The sequence below is a fragment of the Balaenoptera acutorostrata genome, chromosome 19 (genome assembly GCF_949987535.1).
Source record: "Balaenoptera acutorostrata chromosome 19, mBalAcu1.1, whole genome shotgun sequence".
NCBI lineage: Eukaryota > Metazoa > Chordata > Mammalia > Artiodactyla > Balaenopteridae > Balaenoptera > Balaenoptera acutorostrata.
In genome coordinates this window covers 21671973-21694608 of record NC_080082.1, presented here as the reverse complement: position 1 = coordinate 21694608, position 22636 = coordinate 21671973, and the positions used below count along the sequence as shown (strand labels likewise).

The window sequence follows — 22636 nt, the reverse complement described above, 5'->3', positions numbered from 1 at the left end:
TGACATATTGTAAGCACTCAATACCTGTTAGCTGTCAACATTGTGACTTTTCTCTCTGTGGCAACATCAGGTCCCCTTCTTCATCTTCTATTCAAACTATACTTAAAGTCTCTATTCATACGTTTAGTAAATATTTATTGAGAACCTACTTTGCGCCAGATACAGTGCTTGCAACTGGGAGCCTGGTGGTTCCAAAATGAGGCCAATCCTCAAGAACCTTCAGGTCTAGCTGGGAAGACTGACAACTAAACAGGCAATTACAACCCAAAGTGGGAATCACAGTAAATGGTGTACTCTCGATGACTAAAGCCTAGGAGACACCCAAAGCCCAGTCTTCAGGGATCAGAAAGAACTCCTTAGAGATAGTGAGGTCCAAGTGAAGGTATAAAATGAGTAAAACTTAGCTTGTGAAGAGAGGGAGATTACTGGGCTTTGGGGAAATAAAGGTTGTGCCTTATAGTAGATCCTAGAGTGGACGTGTACAGTGAGGGCTTGGTGTGCAGAGAGCAGCTGAGAGTGACTCTGGGCAACAGAACAGTGGCCCCATCAACGAAGGGTTCTAGAAGCCCGAGAAGGAGTTCAGATCTGTAACATCGAAAGCGATTAAGTAGCAAAGTAACATAATTTCTGGATTTAAGGACACTGTTCAGGATATGTATGAAAGATGGATCATGCTGGAGCTGACGGGGGGAGAAGTAACACTGGAGGCAAAAAGATCTGTTAGGTGGCAACTGTGGCAAAATCTTGGAGAAAGGGGATCTGGCTTGCATTTGGATGGTGGCAGTGGGGATAGAGAAAAATAAAAATGTTTCAGAGATAGTCAGAGAGTAAATCAACAGGAATCAATTGTTATTGGAGGTAGGGGTTGGGAGGCATATGGGATCCCTCCCATGTTTTGGATGTGAGTGAATTTTGGTGCTATGGCTGAAATGTGGTACACAGGACAAGGTAAAGCTTTAGAGGAGAAAATCATGACTTGTATTTGGCCCCTGCATTTAAGGCACTTGATGGACACACACGTGGAGATGAGCCACCGACACGTGGAAGGATGGGTCTAGGACACTAAAGTGTGGAAAGTCATGCTGGTAGAATTAATTCTTAAATTTTTATTTGAATATTTGGACATCCTATAAAACATAGCTCCAGTTACCACTGAGCAGATAAAGGAGGTAAATACATTCATAGAATTCTAAGACTTAAGGACTGTTAGAGACTCTGGATCCAACCACCCTGTGGCCCAGAGAAGAGCTCCTTAACCTAGGGGCACACGGACAATCAACGGCAGAGCCAGGGCTTGGAGCTGAAGTCATCCTCCTGGCTTGTGATCTAGTGCTCTGCCTTTTGCGATCTAAAAGGTTCAGCCTCCTAGCGATCTCTTTTTCTTGTGGCATGTAAGCCACCTTGTACATATTTAGAGAATTCTTTTCAAAAGAAGAAAAGGGGATAAAAAACAACATGTCGGTTGCCTTAGTCAGTCTATCCAGCAGAGCTCTTGCTAAGGAATTATAACCCCCTTTAGTTCCTTCTTTCTCCTCTGAACCTTCTATAGTCAAAAAAAAACCCCAAAACAAAAAACTACCATCATCCTTGTACGGGAACATAATAGGTGCTCCATAGAGATAACCCAGTAACAACAGTGAATAATCACATTCCTCAAAGCCCAGGCCTACTTCCCTGTCAAATTCTACTCTGGATTTGTGAAAGTTCAAACCACAGCAGGTTTGTGCGATGGGCCTGGAAGCCATCGTTTCCATCTCCACAAATATAGTTACATTTGAAACACTCAGTAACGCTGGTCCATCTTACCTTCTTCACCCATTGGATACTTGCTGCCAATTTCTATAACGCAAAACTCCACCCATCTGATTGGTCATTCAACAAATGGCAACAGGAATGATCGTCAGGAGGCCACTGAGCCGAATATACAGTGATTTCTGCAAAAAGTGAAAGGATCGTTAGTAACCTAGAGGTGACATGAATCAATAAAGTGATACACTACTAGACACTGGGGGTACACAGTTGCATAGGACACACTTTTCTCAGACAATAACAGTCCAGGTGTAGAAAGATGTAAACAAATTATCACAATTGTGTGCAAAGTGGGAAAAACTTGTCATGGATTTAGAGGTACCCACAGGATGGTTTGATGAACCATTTGTGCATCTGGAACTTTGGTAACAAAGATAAAAGCAGTCATACATCCAACTTCTTATAATATGCTACATACTTTACACGCATCTGCTCTAGCACTAACAACAAACCTGTAGGGGAGACAGGAAGTCTTAGAGCCGGTTGCTGATAGAATCCACATTTTACTGGCGTCCAGAGCAAGTTCCTTCCCTCCTAAAGGGAGAAGCACTGTTCTGGTGCTGTCGAATCCTCATGGAATGACAGACTCAAGGGCAAAGAGTGACAGTGGTGGCAGTTGTGATAGGAGATGTCATCCCCATGCTGGCAAAGCAGAGCACTGGGCTGACAGAGCTGCAATTCTTTGTCAAGGCGACATTCCTCTCCGCCCCCCTCCTGCTCTGCACCACATTCTGGAGTTTCTGTGTGGGGCTGTGTTCTGCCTGGATTCGGGTCTGATTCATCTTCACGTCTCCTGAAGTGTCTAACACGTTTCCTAGCCCAGAGCAGCTGTTCAATGTATATTTGCTGAATGAATGAAGAGAGGAATATGGAGTGTCTGAACAGCTGTCGTCTTCCAAAACCGAGGCACTGAACCAAGGAAGGTGCGGCTGGCATAGCGTCCCTGACACAACAGCATAAAGGAGTTCTTGAATGTCCTTCCTCTCCAGAACTTCTACCTTCTAGGATCAACTCGGGCTGCATTAAGGGCTTAAATAGCTTCTTACTTTGACTTTGTTATCCTTCATTTTTCCTAAATCCACTTTTCCTTGCTTCGTCTTGGTTCCACCTAACAGCTCCTCACACACAATGCTGTCTCCAAAACAAACAAGGACAACAACAACATGTGAAAAACCCTCTGGTGAAGGGCTGAGGATGAACTGTACATCTACTGAAATCTGTTCATGGCTCCTTGATTTGGTGACTGTATCAAGAACAGGAAAACTGTCCTAAGGTGTGCTATCTCCAGGATGTCAAAGATAGAGTAGCAGATGCACATGGAGTCATAAAAAGATGCACATGGAGTCACAGGGGGCAGTTCATTCAGCACATAACTGATGAGGAAGGACCCAACTTGCAACCACGTTGTAGCCAGTTTCCAGCAACCCTCCCCCATTGAATCACACGCCCAGACATTCATGCCCTTATGTGGTCCCCTTCCATGTGACTCTGAGTTGCCCCTGGGTAACCAATGCAACACTGCAAAAGTGATACTATATGATTTCAGAAGCTGAGTCATAAAAACCTGGTAACCTGTCTTGTGTTCTTGGAAAGCTTGCTCTGGGAGAAGTCAGCTGCCATGTCTGAAGTCTGAATGCTCTAGACCTCCATGCTGTGAGGAAGCTCCAGCTAGCCATGTGGAGAAGCTGCACAGAGAGCGAGAGAGATGCCCAGCCATCTCTAGCTGTTCCAGGCATCCAAGCTGAAGAGCCAGATGGTAAGTCCAGGTGCCATCTTGGACATCCAACCCACTCAAACCTTCATGTGACTCCAGCCATCTGACTACACAGCATGAGAGCCCAAGTAACAACTGCCCAGAAGAGTTCACTCAACTCAACTGTAAGAGGTAATGATAAATAGTTGTTATAAGACACTAAATTTGGGGGTGGTATGTTACCCAGAAATGGATAAATAGGAGACCATAAACAGGGATGGAACCGGCATTTGTTGCAGTCCTTACCAATGTATTCTCTTTAAATGCATATATCCACTCTGGATATCATGAACTCATCAGGGTATCTCACCCCACCACTCAAAAAGGTCAAACTCTTGCCCGAGGTGTACAGCCCATAACACCCAAGGTGGGATCAGAATCCAGCAGTGCAGACTTCATAGCCTGTGTTTCTTCTCTGGTCTCCAATCAGTTCATGATACAGCCATTGTGCTTTTAAAAGTTTACTTCTCAAATCTATAAAAACGAATTGAACTCCCACTTGACCTTGCATTCTTTACCTCCCTGCAAAATATCTCCTTTAAAACTCCTTTCACCAAAAGCTTGCACTGACAATTAAGAGCCTTGGAAAGAAAGCAAAAATAAATGGGTGAATCGTCTATGAATTCTGATCACTGCAAACATTTGAGAAAGAGGGGCTTTGGGTTCTGTGGACAATGTCTGTAGTATATGATTATACCATCTTTCTTAGAAAAAAATGAACAGAAGAAATCTAAGTTGTTTTTGTGCTTTTAACAGAATTGATGGGAAAAAAAGAGTTCATTAGGTTTGAGAGGGCTGGGCAGGTATAGTGCAGGTGTTCTCTTTCTGCATTGGTGTTCTTGGTTGGAATGTTCATTTTCCCTCTCCCCCCAGCCCTGCCCCACATCTAATGACTCCTCCAAGGCCTGGAATCATGTGGTCCCTTTTGAGACAGAAAAATACAACGCAGCCCTGCTGCACCCACTCCTACTTATTCTCAGGGCATCTTCCCTTCATTTCCCAAGGCTTGCATGCCATCACGGGCCCTCTTCAAGTACAGGAACCACTGCTCTCTACCAGCCCCTTCCATTGCTGTGCTCAGCTACCCATAGTACTGAACCTTTTGGAGGCGCAGACACTCCATGCCACATATTAGTTCAGAGACTGAGAAATCAGGAAAAGGAACACCATGAAGTAAAAGGTGTAAAATGGGATGGAGAAAATACTTGGCAAGTGTATCAAAATCAAGGAGGAAACTCAGGGACAGATGGGGATGTGATTGTGGCAAATTTCTTTTGCTGAGCTCTGATTGTATTGAAGACTCAGTACATGCAGAGCCGCATCCTTCCCTTTGACTCACGAGTCATGCTGCCATCCCTCTCTTAGGATTTCTGCTCCAAATCAAATACCCTGGCTTATAGCTCTCCATGTGTGGGTCTTCCTCTGGAATGTGGGCTCAGCCCGGCCAGGCGTGTGCCAGGATCATTGTCAACAGCACTCCAGCAACAAAAACACCAACATATAGTGCTGTGGGGGAGGATAAGGGCTGAAAGTATATGTGAATTAGATTAAAATAGTCCCCACCCCACTTACTCCATCAGTGCATGCTTCAGGATCCTCAGGCCACTAACTGTGTATATAGGTATGACACAGGGGTGCTGGGGATAAAAGGGAAAGAATTGCCATTGAGTGGAGCAGGGTAGCCCAAGGAGAGAGTGACAGCTCCATTTTACAGGTGAAAAAAACTGAGGCTAAGTGGTAAATACCCAACTTCATAGAGCAAGGAAGCAGCAGACCAAATCACTAAAAAATCTACTCCTTTCCTGCCAGCTTTAAGAACCCACAACGAGACCTACTTCCCCGGGGAAATTATGCCCGTTTCTCTAGGATGTGATAACATAATTTCTACTTTTTGGTATAACAACACAACAGGGAATTTGAGATATTTTGGTATGGAGCTGAGTAATACACACTATGATTAAATACATTACTATTAAACAATAAAATATCAGGTTTTTGAAACTTTTATTGGGCAAAGAAGTCAAGCAAAGGCCATATAATTTTCTGTTGGTCTAGAAACATCAAGTTGTTTTGTTGATATTGCTGTGTGTTTTTCTTGCTCTGCAGACAGTAGAAGGGGCACAGGCAGTAGAGCCTGGGTTCCCTGCAAATGGGGGCTTCTTCCTTTTATGGGTGTCACATGTTCCTGACATTGTTGAAGGGATGAATAAACCCAATTAAATACTCACCACTGGGTGTTTTTCTTTCCTGTTATCGCCCAACTTCCAAAACCATATGGTGAAGCATATTTTGTAAGATAAATTTGTAGATTACGATTAAAAAAAAAAAATGAGGGAAGAAGCTATTAAGTGTGAGGGGACAGGACTTAAAATCCAGGCTTTGCCTCTTCCAAGCTAATTTGACTTTGGCAAGAACTCTTTGAGCCTCAGTTTCTTCACTATAAAATGGGGATATTAATAACTCTTTTGTAGGATTAGTGTAAAGAATAGTGATAATAAATACAATACCTCACTTAGAGTAGGCACTCAATGATTAGTAGCTGTGGTTATGAAAAGGTATAGATTGTGCTTTTTCAATTGTGCATGATTAAAAAATTAGTTTTACCTTTTATTGTATATTTGCTGTTCACAGAGCCCTATGGTAGATGGATAAGCTTTCATATATTGATTAATAATCATATATTTGCATATATTAATACACATTCATGGAATATATAATTAATATTAATCTATAAGCATTTTTCCACACCATTGCTTTTCAGATGAGGAAACTGAGTTTTTAAAGAAGTTCAGGGATCCCTCAAAGTACAATGGCTCAGCTTAGACCTCTGCTCCCATAGGACTTTAAGGGCTGCCAGCTGCCCACAGCTCAGGGCTCCCTGCAAAATCTCGAAGGCCGGCTACTCACTGCTTGTGCAGGGATGACGCCCAGCGTCTGGCTGTAATTACGGGAAAACATCCATAAAGAGTTCCTGGGCTCCAAATGGATTTGACACAGTGGCCCTTTAAATCAAACTCTTAGCATGATTATCTTTATTTCTCTTTAGTAGTTTTTCTAAGTAAGCCATGCCTTTAGAGGCACCTAATACAAAGTGACAACCTTCGCCGTTTTCCAAAGCACCGATGGACTGGTGTAGAGAGAGTCCATTGTCACCATGGTAATTACCGCACAATACCTGATGGCCAATGGACAGTCAGGAGGCGCAGGCAGCAGCTGAATCCGGCATTGTCCGGGCCCGATAAAAAGATTAGAAGCCCTGAAAAGCCGGGGAGCGGGATCTCACAGCTCTTTTGCTGGGCCCTGAAAGGCCCATTGTGCTGTCACCATAAATTCTGGGTTCCCCGGGCACTTGACAACTGAAGCCAGTGACAATAGAATTCTTGTGTCCAACAAAACACTCCTTGTCCAGTGTCAGTCTTATCAGCCGCATTTACAAATGTCTTTCGTTGTACCCAAATAATTCCCTATTAGAAGGGCTATTGGGAGCAGAACTAAATAAATATTCACAGCCTTTGTAATATCTTTGGGAAATGAATAAACAAACAGTCATCTAGCATATGAGCAAACCTCCTGCTACTCTACATTTTATCCCTATTTCTCGCCTAAATGATGGAGTTTCGCTTTCTCCCCTTTAACATATTAACACTTGCAATACTGGGAGCTCCAGTTTTATTTGTCACCCACTACATATCCCCAATATATATAGCCTTGGTGCCTGTACGTGCATTTTTCTTTTAATTAATCTTCCCAGCAGCACTGGGCGGGGCTTGTTTTATTCCGTTCCTACCTCCTAAAAGAGAAGGGAATTAAACCTCAGAGAAGTTAAATAACTTGCCCAAGATAACAAAGCTAATTAGCAGCAGAATGGGAATGCAAATCTAAATTTCCCATGCTCCCAAAGATCTGCCTTCCCACTTTGCCATGATGATTCCTCTACTGAATAATAAAGGAATTCAACATCAGAAAAGGGGGGAAAGCTAAACACATCCACTATAAAAATCACACACACACTTAAGTCTATTTATATTGTTATAGAACCCGGGAACACTTAGAATCGAAGGAAAATAAAAAGCCTTTCTCCAAGAGAGTATATTTTATTTTTGCCCTAAAATAGCAGCAATTTTACTTTTTATTTATTTATTTTTTTGGTGGGAGGAGGGTAAGGAGGAGGTGGCAAGCAAATAAAAATAAATATAACCCAACTTCAGGAGAATTTCTGGGATATCTACTGGGTCATTTGGAAAACTTTCAGAAAGAATTGCTGGAGTCAACAAAGCAAGTAGGGCACACACAATCACATCTGTTCTGGAACAGTATTTACCTCTGCCATAGTTTATTTAGCTTATTTGTCTCCTTGCCGTGAATGAACAAATAGCTCAACATTTGACAGTAACACCCAGGACAAGACAGAAACTTCCTTCTGGTAGGAGCCACCTACTTCTTAGAAGGACAGCAATCTTTACGTAAAGAATTCGAGAATATTTAAACTCTAAATGGTTCCCTACCAGGTCAGGAAATGCCCGCACTGGACGACGGAGCTCACGCATTTCTCGCTTGTCTGTCCTGGCCTCACCTCCTGCCCAGGTAAGGCCTGCTGTTCCCTGAGCCCGGCAGGCTAAGCACCTCTGCTCCTCCCTGCACATACTGTTCCCTCAGCTGAATTCTCCTCCCGTTCACTGTTGGTATAACTGTGCTGGAACTTTACCCTGCTCCCTGGGGTGGACTCGAGGGCTTCCAGATTCCGTCAGAACTCCATATTACGTCTTGATTTCTCCCACGGGTAGAGTTCTTTGTTATTATGGCTGTCTGCCCCTTCCAACATTGCATCCAAGGAAGCTTTGAGCTCCTTGAAGACAGAAATCACATCTTATACTCATTTTTGTCTGGTCTGGGTCAGCCTGCTCACCCTCTAAAGGGCTTGGCCTATTGGAGAAATAGAGAAATGGTAGAGGTGAAACAGAGAACCACCATAAAACTGTATTTGTAAAATTTTGAAACACTGAAAGTCTATTGCCTTTTTATCTACTTGATGTCAAATGACAGATAAAATTCATAATTTTTTCAAAGGGGTATAATAATATACTCACTTGGCCCATATTATTCAGCCTTGATAAAAGTAATATGGAGCTGTCCGCTTTGTTTTTTAAAATAGTTAAGATCGGTAAAATAGACTATCATTTTGTAAGCAACTGGCTATTAACAAGACTGGGTAACCAATAGGTACTTCCTGAGTGACTGACAGTAAATCCATGTGTTTGTACATGTACTGAGTTTGAAAAAGTGTGATCGATATTTCCCAAATACCTCTGATGCCAAGTGAAGCATTTAATCATCTTTGAGGACTTAAGGGCATGATTATAGTCACGTACATGTGATGCTAACTCTTTCAGCTCTTCAACACCCCCAGGAGCTGCGTGTCATGTAGACACAACTTAATCCAAACAGGTGAGATGATTTATAACATTTACTGAGAGTTTGCAATGTGCCAGGTCCTGGGCTAAGTCCTTTCCTATAATATATAATTTAATCCTATAACAATCTGATACATCAGGTACTATGATTATATTTCATAACTAGGAAATTGAGGCACAGAAATGTTGAATAAAGTTGCCCTCATTCACCAAGCCACTAAACGGGGAAGCCAGGACACAGGCAGCTTGAATCTATAGCAATTCATCCAACAGCTACACTCAACTATTTTCTCCAGACATAACTTAGGGCACTAATTTAGGGAAATGGTCCAATGATTAAAAAAAAAAAAAAAGATCAAGGAATGCATCACTTTACCAGGCCAGAGAGAGACAGAGAGAGAGGGAGAGAGGAAGAGAGAGAAAGAGAGAGAGAGAGAGAGCAAACATTGATGAAGCACCACCCCCAAATGAAATGATAACAGCAAAGACCTCTGACTATGACCCAAGGCCTGAAACAGTATCTCTAGTGTTTCATCAAATCTGAGCAACTTCCATACAACCAAGAAAGCCACTTATTTGCAACTCTTCATATTCACAAAGTCAGGGGAGTATTTACACACACACACACACACACGCACACACGCACACACACACTGCAGACTTAATGCTATGTGTTAGAAATAGTCACGGCCTCCTACTATCTTCTCATAGTAAAAAGAGTAAGCTGCACTGGCCATAGCAATGAGACTGATTTATGATATAATAGGAGGGGGTTCTCTCTGAGGCCATTACACTCAGAAAGCAACAGGCTTCTCAAAATTACGTGAGACTGTCCTTTTGCAATGTGAAATTAAATTAAGAAAAAGAAAATGTCATTTTGTTATTTATCTCTTCTTAGACACTTACTCTGAAGATACAAGCTGTACAAATTCAAATTGTCTACAAGCTCCACAAGGGCAAGAAGCATGAATGTTTTCTTGCTTACTGTAAATCAGGTGGAGAGAGGCACAAACTAATGCTCCCAAATAGCTTCTGAACAAATGATCCAGTATGAGTCCCTAATACCAAAGTCCCACCTGTGTACAGGTGCCAATGAAGGCCCACACTAGGTGGTGACTTGAAATTTTCTCCAGGAACAAATACGAATTTGGCCATAGAGAGGCTCATGTGAGCCAGCAAGCGAGTCTAGCAGGCACTCTGCATCCTTATCACACCTCATTAAGTACACTGGATTCATTCAGGTTCAGCAGGGGAAGTGGGCCATTAAAATGTTTCAGCTATAGTTTGCTGCACTTTATTGGTGGAATAGTATTCTCTACTTGTGTGAACCAATTTTGACATTCTTAAAGATCTTGGGAAAAATCACATGCAATGTCAAGAATCTAATATCCTCGTAGGAAGCTTTATCTAGGCTCTTCCCCCTGGACTCTCCTCCCAGGCAGATGTACACACCCACACACCCTCCCCCCACACACACACACCCACACACCCACACCCACACACACCATCACCCCTTTCTTTCTTTTCATCTTTTAAAAAAATTTTCAAATGATTACAAGTGAAGTCCATTTTTACCAATTTCAATGATAAGAACAGAAAATGAAGAGAAAAGTGGCATTGTCCACAGTTGTGTAGAGTTGGGTCATCTTATTAGACTGGGTTTGGATCATTAGTGTGGAAGTGACAGGCAAATGGTCCTATTTGTACTCAAATCAGAAGCTCTGTGAGGTCCTCCACTGCAATATCCACTTATTAAATCTCTGTCTTAAGGCTTCAGCCAAGAAAACCAGGCTGAATTTTGAAACAGGTTTTCAAAATTCAGCCTGGGCTGGATATCTGGCTTTGATATCTGGACTTTGATATCTGTAGCTGTGTGAAACTGTAAGTGTGTAAGTTACACACACACACACACTATTAACATGTTGATCACTTATTTCTTAAAATATTTAAAGCACATTCCTTATCCAGCAACTTATACAAAATTTTGACCCTGGGGACCGGGCTGGACTTGATGGTCAGTAAGGTCCTTTCCTATTCTGAGTCTACAGAATTCTGTAATTGAAAAAATCAGTTCCCCAGCTAAAAGCAGCCCAACTCCTTCCAGCAGGGTTCTGACCACAGTTGGGAAAATAGTGAGCTAGAAGATCTCTAGGATCTTTCCCTCTCTAATAGTCATTATGAGTTTGTGTTTTCATGGGGCAAACCTGGTATCATGATGAAGCCATCTTTAAGAGGACACTGCCTGTGCAGGAGATCATGAGGGCAAGCAAAGTCTTCCTTTAGCTCTTGGGGAGACGTGTAAACACAGCCAGGTTTCACGGTCCCTGACAAGATGGTCTGGTCACCTTGCAGAAAGCCAGAAGACCCTGTCCAGGAGCCAAACCAAGTGGGCGTGTCACCCAGCAAGCAGGAAGAGAGCAGGGGGCCACACTGTGGATTAGACAGACCCTGGCAGGAAGCACAGCCTCTGCTGGGTGTGAACTCAGTCCTGCCTGTTCCCAATATGGGGCTTGACTCCTCACCGGCTCCGTGACTTAGGACTGTTTCCTTACCTGTAAAACGGGCACTACAACACCCCACAGAGCCCCTGGTGGTGAGGACAAATGAGATAATACATGTAAAGTATACTACTGTTTCCGGCACAAATTAATTGTTCACTAAATATTCGTCAACATCATCATGATAAAAAATGTATCACTTTTCTGTTATACAGACTCTATATAAAGACATACAAGAAATAGTGCAATGCCTGACACAATAGGGGCCCAACAAATTACTACTATTATTATTGGCATTAAATGACAATGAATCAGGAAGCAGAGAAGTACCTTTTCAATTACCTTTCAATCCTGATCTCAGCAAAGGGAATGTCTCCATTCGCAGTGATTCCTGAGCAAATCTCTCTTTTAACAGAAAAGGCAGTCTCAGGCTCAGAGTAGACTCAACTATATAGTTTCCTTTTAATTTTATCTATTTGGGGGTTACCTTCTATTTATGATAAGAGGTACTAGTTTGCCATCAATGATAATGATATAATTTTCTTTCAAAATATTTAAGGGAAGCAGAATGAGTCAAAAGAAAATATTAATAACAGTGTGGGTGGTACCCAGATATTGTGAAGACAAACATGAATGACTGAAGGAGGGGGACACTGATCCATCACGCTGCAGTTATTTTATGGAAGGAGAGACCGAGGCCCCGAGTGGGAAGTGGGTAAGGAGTGGGGCCCACAGGGACCCTGCCTCAGACATCCCACAGTTTCTCTGCAGGATCCTCATCAATACCCAGTGTCAGATCATATGTGTGAGGGGAATGACCTTGGTTCTCTTCCAAGGGCAGAGGCAGAATGACAGGAAGAGACAAATGTCAGTCCCCACCTGGTGGTGGAGGTGAGAGCAGAGTCTAGAAATCTCCAGGAATCTAGGTCTTCCTGGAGAAGAAGCTAGGTTGAAAACTCACTGGGCACAGAACCCACCCTGCCTCTCTCTACAATTCATGTCATGCTTTTTACGCACATCCCATTTTATTCCAAAGGGAATTTAAGGCTGCCTGTAAAGACGCATGTAGCACAGAAAACATATAGTATTGCTTTACATAACAAAAGTGAAAAAAGGAGAGATGACAGCATAAAATAATTTGAACCAAGGTTCACAGGCAGAGCTCTGGCTAAGAAGTCATACACTTGGCAGGGCTGCGTCACACAAAGGGACAGGAAAACACCATCAGGTGCAAGACCACGTGCCCATGAAGGGAGAACTGGTCCTCAGTTAGATCACAGCCATTCCAGATACTGATGCCAGACAGTTATTTATCCCATTGGTTCTCACACAGATGACCCTGCCTTAGGCAACGAGCAATATCCTGAGAGTAAACATAATGGAACTAGAATTATTTGGCAGCGCTGGCACATGGAGGACACTCAGAGTCTCTAGCAGGTAAGGGAAGGAGGGGGTTGGGGGAGGATGCAGGCAGCATCTTTCTCGCAGGAGGACTTGAGAGCCAGTCCATCCTCCACACGCTGCTACATGCTCACTCTACACCACGAGTCTGCTTGTGCCACTCCTGATTTCAAAGCATCGGATGTCTCCTTGGGTTGGCCTCTTCTGTTTTTAACAACAAGCAAGCCTGCTTTGTTCTCGGTCCTGTGCTTACATGGATCGTCACATTAATTTGAAAATGGAGAATCATAAAACAGAGAGGCTGAGTTAATGTACCCCAGTCTCCCAGCTTATAAGGCTTCAAACCCAGGCAATCTGACTCCAGGGCTTCCATACTCACCTCACCCTGACCCCCAGGGAAGGCCCTTCATGACCGAGCTGAGCCAGCCTTCAGCTTCACCTGGGGCAGCTCCTTCCAGGGACTGATCTTTTTTTGCTCAACTTACTGTATGATCTCACTCTTCCCTACCTTTGCTCCCGCTTTTGCCTTACACAGAATGCATTTTCATCTTTTCATCTTTATAAACTTCTTGTTCCCCAAGGCCCTAACAAAATGATTGCCTTCTGATAGTTCACCTTCCTTTCCCGACTGTGCACCCACAGCTCTTCACAGCATCGTCCCTACCAACCATTCAACCTCTCCGTCAGTGTTTCTTGAGTATCTACTCTGTGCCAGATCCTGCTCAAGACCCTAGAGTACAAACATCACAGCTGCTATTTCTGCAGAGCTTTCACCCAGTGGCAGAGTTAGGAAGTGAACAGAAAAACAAACAGCAAACAATTAGTGATGAATGACACAGAAAATTTAAAATGGATTTAATCTTAGGATCCCTTTAAATCAGCTGTGATGCTCAATCAGTATTTGATGGAATGAGAGGCAATACCTACTGCTTACAATCTTTATCAGCCATTCTGGCCTTAGGTCCTAGGATACCTCATTGTTTTAGGGAATAATTACATTTGTCTGCCACCCCCAGTCCCTGTGAGCTTAATGAAGAGCGGAAGCTCTGTTGTCTGCATTAATTATAGCTCCTATAGCACCCACTGCATGATTATCTGCATTTGCTACAAAACTTAAACACAGAGACGCAGACATGAAGTTTGAGGGACATCAGAAATCACGGGATGTAAGGGCAAAATGGAAACTCAGTGGTGATCTAATCCAGTGATTCTATTAATTGTGTTTAGCAGAGACTGGGTAATTCCCAGATACCCCGAAGGCTACTGCAGGCTATGGTGGGTGAGGGCAGTATGGGTGGAGGGTTCTGGGATCCCTACATCTTTCTCCTTTCTCCTATTTAATTCACACAGGCTCTGTTTTGTCCATTTTATACATAGCAGGGTTGGGAGTAAGATTTTATTCACAAAAATCTGCATGAAATTCACAGAATCAAGAGGGAAAAAATAGAAATAATGAATCCAGGAGTTAAATGACTCCTTGAAATTTTTACAGAACCTCATGCTGAGTGGATGTGCATGTTTAGATAGGGACAGATGTACACAACAACAGACAGATGACTAGACAGAGAGAACACATACATGAACAGGTGACATATTACATAGGAAGTGGGGGTGGGCACAAGGGAGTGGAAAGAGGAGGGTATTACAACAGTAATGGGATGTACACTGAAGGGAGGGAGAGGTCTTCCTAGCCCCACTGTTCCCTCACTAGAACACTGCCTTCTCCACAGCTCTCACCATTCATTCATTTATTCTTTCTTTCACTGATTCAATAATTACATATTGAGTAGTTCTATGTGCCAGTTTCTTTGCAGAGATAAACACATAGAATTGGGGGCCAAGTTAAGGTGAGACAGAAAGGTAGGGGGAGGGAAGGAGGATGGAAGGAAGGATGGATCTGATAACTGCAAGGTGAGTGGGGGTCCTGACATTCCCTGCCTTCCCTCTCATGCCCGACACACGGGGACAAATGGCTTATCCAAAGCAAACGCAGAGTTACAGAGGAGGCAGGCGGGTGAGAAGAATGAAGAGAGCTCCCCAAGTAAGACACGATGAAAGGAAAGGAGAGGAGAGATGACAGCATGCTTGGATCTATTAGACTGTCTATTTTTAGTGGCCTGAGGAAGATCCTCTCCAGTGACCTTGCCGAATTACGATACAAACAGAATTAGTGAAAGCGCTCCCAACCTTCTCTTCCAAGTCAGCTCGTCACCAGATCACTTCTGCAGCCTCATCCCCTAAAGCCCCATAACTTCCTTTAAGGACTAATCCTTACAGGTTTTTGACCTGAACGTGAGCAGGTGGATTTACTCCAACCGTTTTCTGCCGTTCTGATTGTTTTTCCTGAAGAAGTTTAAAGACCAGGTTAGCTTTCCTAAGTGCTTAGCTTTCAATGTTTATTGCTTTGGTTGTTTTGCCTGCCAGTTAAAGGCTACCCATTTTCAGAAATGAGGAAAATGCTCCTGGCAATTAGGAAAGATGCTTGCTTTTAAAGGCATCTTAACTATCTGAATTATTAAAAATAGAAAAAGGACCAAAAAAATTCTGGTATTGACCAATTCTAGGCTTCTCTATGCATGTTTCAAGTGTTCTTTTTTTTTTTTTCATTAAGGAAACAGAGCATTTGAGCTTTAACAAGCTGGTGGATATGGAATAACTGACTTGAAGTACAGGACCTTCTAGGTATTGCAAATCTTTTCTAATCCCGTTTTATTTCACCCAGATTCCCAATAAGAACTACGTCTTTCTATTCACATAAAGCCAAAATTGCCTTCTTGTAATAGGACAATTTTTAAGTAAGACACAGTATACACCCTGCATGAAATAGCAGTCCTTCCCCAAAGCTGAAATTATGTGAACTGTAAAGCAATGCGGAAGAACATGTTGGGCTATTTAAATGTGGTTCCTTATGAAACACAGTCTTTACTCCAATTATGATGATGTAAAAATATTCCTGACTAAGTTGAGTACTGGAAGGGAGGAGAAAAATAAGGACAATTTATGAGTCAGAGTGAATGAACCATGGGTGTTTTTTTCCCGCTCTTCCTCATTTCTTTATAATTTTTAAAAATATTATCTGTCCTAGACATAAATTTGTAATTTTATAGTCTCATCATGCAACTCGAAGTGTCTCTCTTGAAAGGAAGGTATGTGAGCTGGCCACACCCAAAGTGAACTAGTGGTCTAATAACTGAGATCCCTCTATCAATTTCCCATACAGCCAAAAAAAAAAAAAAAAAAAACCCAGAAAAACAAAAAACAAACAAAAATACCTATTCTGTCGAGAGGTACCAAAAGAACCAGCCAATTTATTCCAAAATAGAAACAGGAAAATAGTTTATGATACTAAATGACTGAATCATCGAAGTGTCAAATTAAATGCTGATACCATCAATTTGATTCTAAAGTACCCTGTGGTATGGAAGAATCCAAGAAGGGAGGTCAGCAACTACCAAAAAGATAGCACGAGAGGATTATCCCTGGAGGCTCCCCTTCATTTCATCCAGTTCGTTCATCCAACACACACCTGCTGACCTCCTAGGGTGGATGTGGGAATATGCTGGAGACTGGGGACAAAGGGGTGGACAAAATTAGACCTTGCGCTTAATGAGCTTGCATCATCATCTAATTTTGGCTGCCCTAACCTCACGCCTGGATAGAATTACCCAGAAGATATCTTGAGATGTACCACCTAGCTCAGAATAAATTAGCCAGTAACGAGGAAATGTGCTGTGATCAACACAGCTGGCCTGCACATCAGGGGTGCTGAGTTCAAGCTCAGACTCTGACACGGTGTGACCGTGGGCAAGCCCCTTTGCTACTCAGTTTCCCCATCTAAGCAATCAGGAGGTGAGTAAGTTGAATGTCTTAGGAAACTTGGAAGCTCCATTTATTCTATGGGGCAACAGACTCATTTGTACTTAGGGTTTTCAGAGACTTCAAACTAAACTATAAACAGAGACTTCAAACAATCATGTATTATATATTTGGAAGTTGCGAAGAGAGTAGATCTTAAAAGTTCTCATCACAAGAACAAAAATTTGTAACTATGCGAGGTGATTGATGTTAATTAAGTGCGGTAATCATTTTGCAACGTATACATATACCAAATCATTATATTGTACACCTTGGACTAGTACAATGTTATATGTCAATTATATCTCAGTAAAACTGAGGGGAAAACCCTAAACTAGAAGCAGTAGAACATGGAGAAAATGTAGGTCACTCTCCTGCCCACAAAAGCAAACACCTACCCAGTAGAAAAGAAAAGGAAGGAATTCAGGGAGTTGGTGACTGTAATATCCATGGGAAAGTTTTAGAGTATTATAATCCTGACTTCAAATCCTCTGCCTTGTAATTAAATGTGTGACCTGGAGCGAATGACTCAACTCTGTAACTCTTGTCAGTTTCCTCACGTGAAAAGTGGTGTGTCTCTAATGCCTAACTCACCGGGTCGCTCTGAGCAGGTAAAGAGGTGATACACTTGAGGCACTCGGCACCACTCCAAACACACAGAGGGTGCTCAATAAATTTTACCCAAATTAAGATGATGAGTTAACAGGAATATTATATATTGGAAACTCCCACTAAGACTCCCGCTAATCTTGTTCACTTTTCTATCCCCAGCACCTGGCATAGGTCAGCCATATGGAAGGCGCTTGGTAAGTAAATAAATGTTAACTCTGATGAACTCATACTGATCGGAAACTCTGATTGACAATTATGTATATATGATTAATTAAAAATGAGAACACAGATTGGTTATTACTTTATAAATGCAGTCTGTTAGGGGGAAGTATCTTTCAAAATGCATGATAAAATGGTGTTGAAAAGGTCAGACACCGGGATACACCGACAAAACCAACATCCCATGTGGCTTCTGAGATCAGCAGAGGCAGAAGCCAAAAGGCATGAGTCAGGGACCAGTTGGAAGCATGTGCTGTCCCAGTAACTGTCCCGAATGAGCTCTTCATTCATTGAACAAACAGTTCAAAAGGTCCTTTGAGTAACTCCGTGGTGCCCTTTGGCAGAAGAGAGGCAAACAGAGCTGACACCAAGAGCAGAAAATGTAAGCACCCGGGCTTGAGAGAAGGTGCTCCAAGTAGAAAATGAAAGGAGATGGACGCAGGGAAAACAGCAAGCCCTTTAACTATTCTTCGATACAAAGCAACAGGACTGCTGTCCAAAAGCAAAATCCCAACATAGCAATGGAAAACGCCAGCCTTCATTCAGGCAGCTGCACAACACACACACACACACACACACACACACCTGGATGCACATGCATCCACACACATGAATACATATATGTATCCACATGCAGAAATACACACCCCAAGGAGGTAGAAAGGACTCTAAAATAAGAGTCCGCTTTGAATCACAGTGAACCAGCCGTTATGATCCATTTATTACGCTGAGTAAAGGGGAACGTAGTGGCTCCCAGTAAGTAGGTCAGGCACCAATTGGTAGTCAACTCCACAGACCCAGGAAGATTTAATGAGGAGGAGACCAGACAAAGACAGAGGTGGAAAGAGCGCCCCAAGTGCATGTCCCCAGGCACCACAATCTGGCAACAGGGCCCAGCCCACGCCAGTTCTCTCAAAGCTGGGCCAAAACAAACTTTCGGAAACTCCTAACATAGGATCAACAGTCCAGGCTGAGCCTTGAGCCTTGGCTCTGGCAGCAGCAACGCCCAAGCCAGAATTACAAACAAACCCTGAATCATATGGGGGTCAGGACGTGAGTAGCAGGTACAGAAATAGCGCACAGCATACAGAGAGGTACGGAGGGGACAGCTGCAACAGCGTGGGCAAGGCATAGATAAAACGGCACTGAGCTTGTGTCCACAAAAGCCAGTTCCCTTTGCTGGGATCTCTGTGCCACTATTCCTGTCCCTCATCCAGGCTGGCTAGTGTCGCTGGCACCTTCCCCCCCGGGGCTAGCAGATGGAGAGGCCAGGCGCGTTAAATCCAGTGCCTACTCACTCCACCATCACGAAGGTCACCGAGCAGCAGCTGGCCACCTAGAGTCTTCTTTGAGAGGCAGGATCCGGCGGTGACAATGCCATCTCCAAGGCACCTTCCCTCCTCGATCTTAGGACACCTCCTGTGGGGACACCAAAGTCTGCAGGGCCATGAGAGGGTGCAGCCCAGCTTTGTACTGGACAGCCCAGAGAGGCAGCCTCCCGGGACAGCCAGAGAGGCGGCCCCGATCCCTGGCACTGCTGGCAGCCCTGAGAATGAGCCACTGTGGCGAGACACACACCCACTGCTAATGAGTTCCACACAGACACCAGCCGGAGAGGCGAGAGCAGGGGCTGCAGCAGAAGCAAAGACGGGGCGGGGCAGGGCCACATGGGGCCCACTTGGGCTCATAGATGCTGTCAGCATAGCAAGGAGGACCCTGAAATATTTGTCTTCCCTCCAACTAAAAAGCATCTTCTCCCCAACCCACTCCTGGCTGAATTAAAAAGAAAATGGCAGCCAAAATTTTATGGACATTTTTAAAAGGCAACTACTATCGTCTATTACTCTCATTTCATTGTTTTATTAAAGAGCATTTTAACATAAAAAAATGTAAAAAGGGACATTTTCAAAATAAAAAGACACTTGGCAACCTAATACTTGCACACTGAAGGAAAAAGAGTGTGCATAAATTTGCTTTAGAACTTTGAATACCATGTAAATTCATTTTTCATGATTTTATTTGTAGATTTGTAAAGCAGTAAAGAGAGCAGTCTCTGGAGCGAGTTGCCTGGATCTGAATTCGACCTCCGGTAGTTACTACTAACTGGACAACCTCAGACAAGCTACCTAACTTCTGTATCCCTCCATCTCCTCATCTCTAAAGTGGAGATAAAAACGGTACCTCCCTCCTAGGGTTCTTGTAAAAATTAAATAAGTTCATTCATGTAACGCACTTAGCATACAGCAGGGCCTCGATAAACGCTACCTACTTACTTTGATCATTATCATCATCATTAGTATGACCTATGTTCGGCAGTCGAACTGAACTTGGAACTTAAATGTTCAGGTTATAATGGTACATTCTTTGTGTATAATTACAGTTATGGAAAATCCAATAATATAGAGGTATGCAGACCAAAATAGAAACAACTCACTCAATGCAATTTCTCTTGCTGAAAATTCAGACTATCTAGCAAAAACAAGAAATCAAAGCTGCCAGACCTTCTCTAGCCTTTTCTCCTGCCCTCTCCCCCAAGGATCCAGAAAGGAGAATACTGCAGATGTCCAGCTACCTTTAAAATTTTTTAAAAACATTTTTAAAATATTGCATTAAATAATTGCTCATGTTGATCACTGCATTTTTGGGCACTCAAATTTTAGACCCTGCTGAGTGACTCCCTCACTTCATCCTGGCCCTGGCCTTGGCTGGGCGGTACTGGGCAAGTCACCTGGGGACAGTAGTAGAATGTAGTTCTGCTCCAGCAGGTGTGGGCGAGGGGACTGAGGCCCTGCATATCTAATAAGAGCCCAGGTGATGGATATGATGCTGCTGAGGCTTGGGTCACTGGGGAAAGGAAGTAAACACCTGAGCTTCATTTTGGTGTGTCTCTTTGATGTCGTGGTCGTTTTTCAGACAACTTGGAAATTCTTTCATTATTCATGGGAACCGCTGTTGTTAAATCTGCTGCTAAGTCCTTGGACCCAGAGGCAGGGAACAGTCGTTGTTTTGTTTTGTTCTAAATCAAACAAATAGAATAAAGCAAATACCCATTGACTTCTGGTGACTGCCCTTTGGGGAGTTCATTTAACTTTCTATTTCCCTTGTTCCTCTGCCTGGCTGTGGAAGCAGGGACAGGAATGTCACAAAGGACAGGATGGGGCTGTGCATCAGTTAGCACTGCAAAAACACCCAGGCTCCATAGGGAATAAGTTGCTGATGACAGTAATAAAACAGCACTAGTTCGACATGCCCAAATTAACTCTTTCACTGCCCTTCAATAAAATTCCAGGGAGGAGCAAGAACGCAGGTGCTTTGGATGTAGCAACCTGAGGTCCAGGTGACGGTTCCTTCACATATTAGCTGTGTGACCTCAGGCATGTGACTTAACCTCTCTGAACCTTCTTTTTTAAAATTTAGAATGTGATCCTAATGGTGTCTACCTTATAGGATTGTTGCTGTGAGATAATTCACATAGATTTATGTGCGATGCATGAAAAATAACATTACTTTTCCTGAAGTCCAAAAAAAGCACCCAAGCAGTTGAAGATTAATAAGAAGCTCCCATGGATGTACCCTTGTGTGTAATTTTCACCTCTGTTTCCAAGTCCAACCCTGTCTCAGAATATATGTTCAGAATAGTATTTCTCTGTATAAGCCTTTCCTAATTGTTATACAGAATAATGCAAAACTTATCATGGTGATATTAAAGCATCTTCCATCCTTGGGTGGAAGAAATGGTTAATATATTTTTTATTAAAATGCACGTACCTGGAAATATCCTTTCAAAAGGAAGAAAGCACCCCTAAACACACATGCACACACACACACACACTCACACACAAAGTTTACCGTTCTCCTCCCTCGCATCCTACACCCTCTAGCACAGATCCCTGTGTCCTGCACATGGTGGATCCTGGTAAACATGAGCAGACTGATTTCACAGAAGGAAAAGCTTGTGTGTCTGGTGATCTGCTCATCTCTCCACCATTTGGGGGGTGTGTACTGCCAGACTGGTCTGCCATCCTCACTAGACTAAAAGGATGGAGAAAAGAAGACTGGAAGAAATGACTGTCAGCCATGCCTTTAATTTTCACCAAGGTCTGGGACAGAATATCAGACAAGCTTGCTTGTCTCTGAATGAGACATAGCAACTCAGGCCGAGGATTATAAGAATCCACATGTGACAGTGGCCACTCAGCAACACCGTCCAAAAGCCCTTACCCACTCTCCTGTGGGGGAGGGGGACTCTTCATCAAATCCTACTTATGGGACCATCTGTGCCCCTGCCCATGTCAACAAGCCCCTTGGCTCTCATTCAAGCATTGTTGCAAATTTCCCTCTTCTGGACACTATTGCTCCAGGCTGTGGGCCACTGCAAAGAACCTTTCTTCCTTCAGGGATTTCTCTGTCTGAACAGGATTTATGATGATCCTTTGGCAAGGATCTTTGAATCACTGGCTTTCACAGTATAGCTAAAAGGGTATTTCAGGAGAATCTACCTCTAACAAGCAATACAGCCCTGCAGATTTATCTCTTTTGATGAAACAGGCACAGCCCGATGCTCCCAGGATACTGTCCCTGGACAAGGTGCTACTGCAAAGCCAGTGTAGACCACATGGCACTGAATGGACCAGCTGTGTCCCAAATAGCTGTGTGACCTTGAGGCAGCTGTTTAACCTCTCTGAACAAGCGGTCTCATCTATAAAATGGACATGATTAGGGGACTGTCATGAAGGTTAAATTGTTGCTGTGAGATAATTCATATATATGTACTTTTGTATGATACACAAACAATAACATTACCTTTCCCAAAGTCCAAGAAAAGCACCCAAGAAGTTGAACATTAATAAGAAGCTCCACTTGTTTGTAATTTTGGATATACACTTGTTTGTAATTTTCCCCTGTTGTAGTCGAGTGCCCGGTTTGTGGTGGGGCTCAGTACACAGTACCTAATATTTTTGGTAAGGGAGGTGTGCCGGGAAAGAAGGGGCATTGACTGACTGCCTAGAGCTCTGCCTTTGAGAAAGGCTATGAGTCCCTGATCCCAGGCAGGATGAGATTAGTACTCCTGTGCCTCT

The 22636-nt window shown here is 43.2% G+C and overlaps 1 protein-coding gene across 1 annotated transcript in view; it reads right to left on the bottom strand.

Annotated features, from left to right (window-relative positions):
* CDH11 (cadherin 11) overlaps window positions 1–22636 on the bottom strand; it is a 148392-nt gene that overhangs the window by 85998 nt on the left and 39758 nt on the right. Inside the window, exon 2 of the mRNA XM_007198049.3 lies at window positions 1807–1934. The gene's annotated coding sequence lies outside the window, so the exon portion shown is untranslated. The remainder of the gene's footprint in view (window positions 1–1806; window positions 1935–22636) is intronic.